Below are 7693 nucleotides of genomic sequence, written 5' to 3'. Positions count from 1 at the left end.
AAATTCATATGTGAAACTTTTCCCTATGTTAAGGTTGACACTAATACTGTTTGTGACACTTGCCACTATGCTAAACAACGAAGGTTATCTTTTCCTAAGAGTGTTTCTGTCACCACTGATAGTTTTGAAATTGTTCACTGTGATATTTGGGGTCTTCTTAATACTGTTTCTGTGCATGGCCATAAATATTTTCTCACTATTGTGGATGATTACAGTAGGCACACATGGATTTTTCTAATGAACAATAAGGGTCAAACTAGGGAGTTACTGCAGAATTTTGTAATCAAAGTTAAAAATCAGTTTGACAAATTAATCAAAACCATAAGGTCTGATAATGGACCTGAGTTCAATTGTGAGGATTTTTATAATAAACATGGGATCAATCACCAAAAGAGTTGTGTTGAGACCCCAGAACAAAACTCTGTTGTTGAGAGAAAACATCAACATATTTTAAATGTTGCCCGTGGCCTTCTTTTTCAATCCAATCTACCCAATGCCTACTGGTCTTATGCTGTTGGCCATGCTGTCTATCTTATAAATAGACTACCTACCATAATTCTTAACCATAAAACGCCTCATGAACTTCTCTATAAAATACCTCCCACTTATTTAGATCTCAAGACTTTTGACAGCTTATGTTTTGCCTCAACCCTTGAAAATAACAGAAGCAAGCTCGACCCTAGAGCTAGAAAGGGAGTCTTTTTAGGATACAAATATGGTGTGAAAGGCTACATTGTGCTGGACATAAATACCAAGGAGCTTTTTATAAGTAGAAATGTCATTTTTCATGAAAATGTTTTCCCCTACAAAGAGGTGCATGACAGCAGAGCAGAATGCAATGGTGCAAGGGACAAAGCTGAGATTATAAATGACCTTCTAAAGGACCAGTATCCCACTGGTGATGAAAGGCAGGATGAGTTAGATACTGCGGATTCTCCTGTGGAGGAAGAGCCAGGAGAAAAATTAATATCGAGGATAGTTTATAGAATTTTGAAGACCAGAAAAGATAACAGAAGTAGAAGATGGAGCGTGAAAGTCAAGATAAAACAACGTGTACATGAACACGGTATATTACAATAATTTATAGATTGTGGACATGACTGAATAATAAGAGGTTAGAAATCTTGTTATTTGGTTCTTCTCTTCTCAATTTTCTGGTTCACACTCATATGAAGGTTTTTCCACACTCAAACAAACACGGATAATGGAAACTATCACCCACCGGGGGAGATTAAACAGACCACTAGAAGAATGTCTCTTTTTACATGTATGAATTAAATTCACTTAGAATAAAGTTTTTCTAAACTTTTATAAAATAGTCACGGAAAGTAATGACAAATTAAGCTGTCCTTACTTGGTGATGATGGTTCTGTTTTATGGTTACATGACCATAAACAATTTTTTTTAGTTAATTTTTTAGTAATGATACCATGACACACTTTTACATTTATTTGACACAGGTTATAAGAATAAGTTTTTGTATTGTTTAAAAAAAAGAGAATAAAAAGTAAGTAAAGATAATATCAAATGAATGTAAAATATTTAGGTGTGTCAAGGAATCTTTATTCTTAGCTTTTATAGTAATTTCACGTTCTTCCACCAAATTAATTAGTTATTCAACGTTTTTACTTTACATTTCACTGATTGTAAATTTTCCAATTAAATCATATTCATCAATTACTTAGAAAAAAACATTAGGATAAAGTATAATTTTCCATGCATCACGTATTATCCATTTTCATTTTTAATATAATTACAAAAGATATTATCAATCTCAATGCAAAATAAGTATAATTTTATCACGTTATAAAATAAATACATTTCAACGCTTAACAATCATCTAATAATTTATTCATCTAACAAACGACAGAAGACTAATTCGAGAACATCTAATAATTTATTTGTCTAACAAACAAGAAGACCAATTCAGAATTATCATTTGAATTAAATGAACTTAAATTAATCAGATTATTTTGTGTGTGGAGTAATCAACAATTATGGTTAGGATTTTAACACCACGATGAGAGATTAAACGTAGTTGCTGAATTTGGAATGGAATGTTCATAGTTTCTTCATTTTATTGCCCTTCCTCGGCAACTTTCTGACTAAAAAAATATTTCTACAACTTGACTAAAATTAATATAGCCTAATGAATGATGTAAATATAAAAAAAATGCACAATAATAAGTTTAGGTGCGTGATTGACATATAAATAGATGGATCAGGGAAAAGAGGGATGGATCAGCCACAATGTCCTACTGTCAGATTATGTGATAAATTGATCATTTTAATTCTGGTTTTAGTTTCTGACTCTACCTTACTAGTTACATTTTTTAATATTTAGATTAGTAGAATGATGAACATGGATGATGTTGTGATCCATGTTCAAGGAATGCTGGAGAAAGCAAACCCACCCATATCTGAAGAGTGCTGCATCTACAGAGTACCTTTACTTATTCGCCAAATCAACCATGAAGCTTACACCCCAAAGGTTGTTTCCATAGGCCCTTATCACCATAACAACTCCCATCTTCAGAACATGGAAAGACACAAACTAACGTATTGCAAGTCATTTCTTGAACGAACCAACACAAGGATGGAAAGCTGGATCAATTATATAGCAGGTAAGGAGCTCCAAATTCGTCAATGCTACTCAGACGTACTTGAGTTTAGCCCGAAGGAACTGGTAGAGATAATCTGTGTGGATTCCGGATTTATACTCGAACTCTTTTGGACAACTCACTATAAGACATATGACAAGTATCTTTCAACACCATGGTTTGGATTTATGATATTATATGATTTGTTGTTGCTTGAGAACCAAGTTCCTTTTTTTGTTCTTCACGATCTCTTTTCCCTATCTATTGGCGGTGGTGACAGTGACATTCCTTCATTCATCCTGCTTACATTTAAATACTTTGACTTTTTCAATAGGTTAGATTTGTCTCCAAATCTTATCCCAACATGTCACCATTTCACAGATTTGTTACGAAATTTTTACTTATGTGGAAGAAAACAAACTACAAGGAGTAGCCAATGGCAGCAAATTCCCAGTGTTACTAAGCTGTCAGAAGCAGGAATAAGGTTTGAAACCAACGAAAGTAAGTGCTTTCTAAACTTGAGTTTTTCAAGAAAGGTTCTTAAAATACCAAAATTCAGAGTGGATGATGGTACTGAACTTTTGTTTCGCAATATGGTGGCTTTGGAGCAGTTTCACTATCCTGATGATGGCTACATAACAGAGTATGCTCTTGTTCTGCAATACCTAGTAAACACAGGTAAGGATGTGGATGTACTGGTTAGAGCGGGAATTATGAGGAACTTATTAGGGGACAGTGATTCTGCGGCTGAAAGGACTAAACGTCTTTGCAGAAATATTGTTCTCAAAGATTTTAGTTCTGATTACGTTTCTCTATGGCAGGACTTGGATGCTTCGTATAAAAGTCGTCGTCTTAAGTTGAAGTCAACTCTCAGACGTGATTACTGTAAAAGTCCTTGGCAAACCGCTGCTACCGTTGCTGCTATTGTTGTTCTTATTCTCTCTTTTGTTCAAACAATTTGCTCAATCTGGCAGATAAAACAATCTTAGAATGCTCACGTCCTTCGAAGACCTCATCAATCAGTCAACTTCCTTGTTTCTCTATTTTTTATTTTATTTTATTTTATTGTATCCATCTTCTCTAATTACTCATTTCAGAGCAATTCAATTCTCCTCTATATCGTGTTTGTGTGTTGTAATGTTAAATAGTTATGTTTCATTTATATTGATTTGTTTTTACAAAATATTTAATTATTTAATGTATATACTCTTTATTATCGTTCTTACATATAAAAATTCTACGTTTTAGTATTCTACACTATACTTATATGTAGTTTTTTCATACATATTTTTCCGAGGAAAATACACTGCTGGAATAGAAATTAATATTTTAAAATTATTTATTACCTCACTATCGATTTGATTCTTTCCTCACCACTGTTTCCCTGTCTCTTTAACAAAACCTTCAACCTCCCTCTCTCTTCACAACTTGAGATCTGAATCGAAATCGAAGAAAGATTGAGAAATGAGGGAACCGTCGTCGGTGGGACTCGAAGGCAACGACATCGTTTCTCCGCCGTCGCAAGCTCTCCCCGAGAGACTCAGAGACTTCGGTCAGGAAGATGCTTTCGCCCTCTGGTATGAGCTCTTCCCCGAGAAACCTGACCTCCTCATCAAGGACATTGAGGTAATTAACTTTTCTCGATCCAATTCCCTCTTTTCGCCTCCGGTTAGAATCCCGAGCTCCAGATTCGCTAATTGTGTTCCGTGTTGCAGAGTTGAGATTTTTGGCGAATTGGTCGGATTATTCAATGCTCGCTACGATTTCAAGGTTTTGATGTTAATAAGTGACTCCGTGTTTGTTAATTAATCCAATCGATTTCTTCCCTTCATGTGCATTTGTTAGTGATTGTTTGTTTGCCTCCTGTGGCTGAATTGTGATTGCTTGCTAGGGTTGCCGTCGGCGGTCATTGAGCCAGTGCCGGAGAGCAGTGTGTCTACGGTGGAGGAGAGAAGCCAGGAGGATCGTGAGAGACGGTGGAAAATGGGGTTGAAGGCTATTTCAGATGGCAAGTTAGCTGTGTTGCTTTTATCCGGTGGCCAGGTATATTTGAATCTGTTCTCTTATTTTGTTAAACAGTTAATGATACCAACTTTCTTATTTGCTTTGCAGGAGAAAAATATGTCAAATATTTTATCTTCACTCGTATAATGAAATGCTAACCAAGTTAAGATCGAGCAAGCACCCGAATTCAGGAGAGCTTGTATGACATATCTAACAATACTTTGTTTTGGTCATTTCTTTTCCTGCAAATGGTTGAACATATATTCATCTCAGTAATGGCTGAAATGATGAATTATCGGATGTTGTGATGCATTCCATCAGGAGGATAATGTGTTTGTTACTGTGGTTGCTTCTATCCAATATCGAGCATTGGCAGAAAAGGCAGCGGATGCTTACTACAAACTCAGCAATACCAGAGCACAGATACAGTCCTATGTCTTTGATTAAATTACCACCATTAGCACAAATCTTTGCAGCTATTCTCTATTTGACGGTAAGATAAGATTCCTTTGATTGAAGAAATTAGGAACACTTATAAGCTTAATTTTTAGTGATTATATGACAATTGGAAGGAGGAAAACAATTAGCACAACATCTCCACATTTTCTGTAGAAAACAAAACCATAGGGAATAATTACTTTATACACCATCAAACTTATTCTTTTTTGCCAAAATTCCCTTCCTTTTGCACCCATGTCCTACACAATTGAGATATGATCCCGATTTTGGTAAAATGTTCTCCCTTTGTAAAGAGGGAAGTTCATCCTTTATTGTATACAAAATTGCAATTATAACAATATTTCCTACCTATTTCTTTATTCTGCAACATCCTACATAAAGTAGGATTATACATTGGCTGGGAATGGGATTCCACACTACGTCAACTTGATTCTTTTTGTTTTCATGGGTGCTTTTGTATCTTTTTATGGTTAAGAATCTTTGAAGTGGTATCACCATGCATTATGGAAAGTCTACATTCCCAAGTATGAATGTGTGACACTCCATTGATTGAGATCCATGTTTTGGTACTCAATATCACTCTCTAGTAAAATGTAGGTAATTTTAAATCGGTCTTAATCTTTTTAGTAATACACACCAGCACACATTCTTTCAGGATATGCTTATTTTTGTAATTAAGGAACAGCAAATCTGGAAATCTCTTCATTTCATGTTAAGTTTTATAGAAAATCGGTCTTAATCTTTTTAGAATACACACCAGAACATTTTCTTTCGGGAAATGCTTATTTTTTTAATTAAGGAACAGCAAATCTGGAAATCTCTTCATTTGAATGTTAAGTTTTATAGAAAACAATTGTTTTAAAGATGGAATATCAATTCAATATTCATCTTAACATGTTTTTGCCTTCTTTACTGAATCAAGTGTTTTATATTGATCATTTTGGTAGTCATCGTACTCAAATGTATGAGGCTCTAGTTAATTTCGAACAAATGAGGAGAATTTGGTTGTTTAATTTCAGGTGGAATGGATTCATGAAACGCTCAAATGACAAAGGAATTACCTGGACAGAAAGAGAACAACTTCCTCCTGGTATATTAGGACCTATCAAGAATAAGGTTAAACTGAAACTACTGACTTACTAAGTAACATTTTGTCTGTACCTTTGGCCTTGGGGTTTATAACTCAGTCAGGACAAATTTATGTTTTTGGTACTGAATTCAAGAACTGTTATTCAGCCTATCTTGCTAGAAAATGGTGACTTACTGTGTGGATATTCTGTTGAAAGCTATAACTCATTCGGAGCATGGGCAGAGGTGTCTAATAGAACTAACCGATCTTGGTGATGTAATAGCAGTTGATCTTGATTAGCTAGTTAACTTCTATGTTGAGCTGAGAGTATAGCAGTCACATGAGCATTCAAGAATCTTCGATGTATTTTTTAAAACTCATTACTTTGGCTAGTTATGAGGAAGTGGGGGCAACTTTTAGGTATCTATTTTATTTGTATCTCTATAGGTTTGGTTTATAGTCGAGAGCTTTAATAGAATGGTGGGACCACCATTAGCACAAATCTTTGTATTCTGCAGAATCTTGCACAGATTTATGTTATTGTTTAATATGTAGGTTTAGCCCCACAAGTTTTCATTGAAAAAACACAAGCATTTTACTGATTGAGTCTCTAATTTGTATTATTTGTCTATAGGTTTTGGAATATAATAAAGTGATAGATCTTTGCAATTTCCTTCTTTGAACTAAAGTGACTAATAAAACTACAAAAGTAATAAGCTAAATCATTTTGTTTTAATTCATTCATATTTTTCTTATGATTTTTTTTATGGTTTTAAATTTGTATGTTTTGTTTACTTTCTATTATAGTTCAATTCAACTTTAAATCTGTTATATTCATTTAAGGGAATACTAAGAAGTAGTCTATTTAATTAAAATATAAAATATATCAATAAATATAGAATTTAAATTTTGATAAAATTATAATTAAAAAATATATAAGGATTAAATAACAGTACTAGGTTTCGAAGAGTAATTTTATATATTTTTTAATTTATTATAGAAAGTTTTTGTGGAATTTCTTGCAAAATAATTTGTGAAAAAGATATACTTACAAATTCAATTTGGCAAGAAAAAATAGTTGGAATTTTTTTTTTAAGAAATTGGTTGCGAATTTAAAATGTGTAAGAAAATTATTTGTAAAATTTAAATTTGAAGATAAAGTGTCCTACTGATTTTTTACAAGAAAAATTGTTACGATTTTTTTTTTCATAAAAATTTGTTGTGGATATTTTTCGTATTTTATAGAAAATTTTACAAGAAATTTTCATCCAATTTTAAAATTCTACAGTAACTATAATTACTCACAGGAATTACTAACGAATGAAAAAAAGGTGAAAAATTCTTAATTTTTTTGTAAAAAAACTGCAGAAAAATCTCCATCAAATGTATGACGTTCTTGTTTACAAATATATTTGCTCTCATCCCATTCATGAAGAAAAATTTATTTAGCTCTTGGAATATTCATTTAAATATCTTTTTTCTACTTAACGGATTTTATATACTAGTTGTAAATATCTTTCTGTACTATAGGCGAATATAATAAATCAATATTTTAAATTGA

The 7693-nt window shown here is 33.0% G+C and overlaps 2 long non-coding RNA genes across 4 annotated transcripts; both read left to right on the top strand.

The window, feature by feature from the left end:
- The first annotated feature begins 2856 nt into the window (after positions 1-2856).
- LOC128196309 (uncharacterized) lies at positions 2857-3736 on the top strand. Its single transcript, XR_008248467.1, has 3 exons — positions 2857-3101; positions 3212-3278; positions 3422-3736. It is a non-coding gene; the product is annotated as an uncharacterized LOC128196309 (long non-coding RNA).
- Positions 3737-3917: 181 nt separating this feature from the next.
- Positions 3918-6736, top strand: LOC108329879 (uncharacterized). 3 transcript variants are annotated; one of them, XR_008248464.1, is made up of 5 exons: positions 3918-4226; positions 4316-4370; positions 4492-4643; positions 4713-5097; positions 6083-6736. It is a non-coding gene; the product is annotated as an uncharacterized LOC108329879 (long non-coding RNA). The 3 variants fall into 3 exon arrangements; XR_008248466.1 differs by having other exon boundaries at positions 3921-4226; positions 4713-4803; positions 4926-6736; XR_008248465.1 differs by having other exon boundaries at positions 3928-4226; positions 4713-6736.
- The last annotated feature ends 957 nt before the right edge of the window (positions 6737-7693 follow it).

The sequence above is a fragment of the Vigna angularis genome, chromosome 4 (assembly GCF_016808095.1).
Source record: "Vigna angularis cultivar LongXiaoDou No.4 chromosome 4, ASM1680809v1, whole genome shotgun sequence".
NCBI lineage: Eukaryota > Viridiplantae > Streptophyta > Magnoliopsida > Fabales > Fabaceae > Vigna > Vigna angularis.
This window is presented reverse-complemented; position numbering and strand designations above follow the sequence as displayed.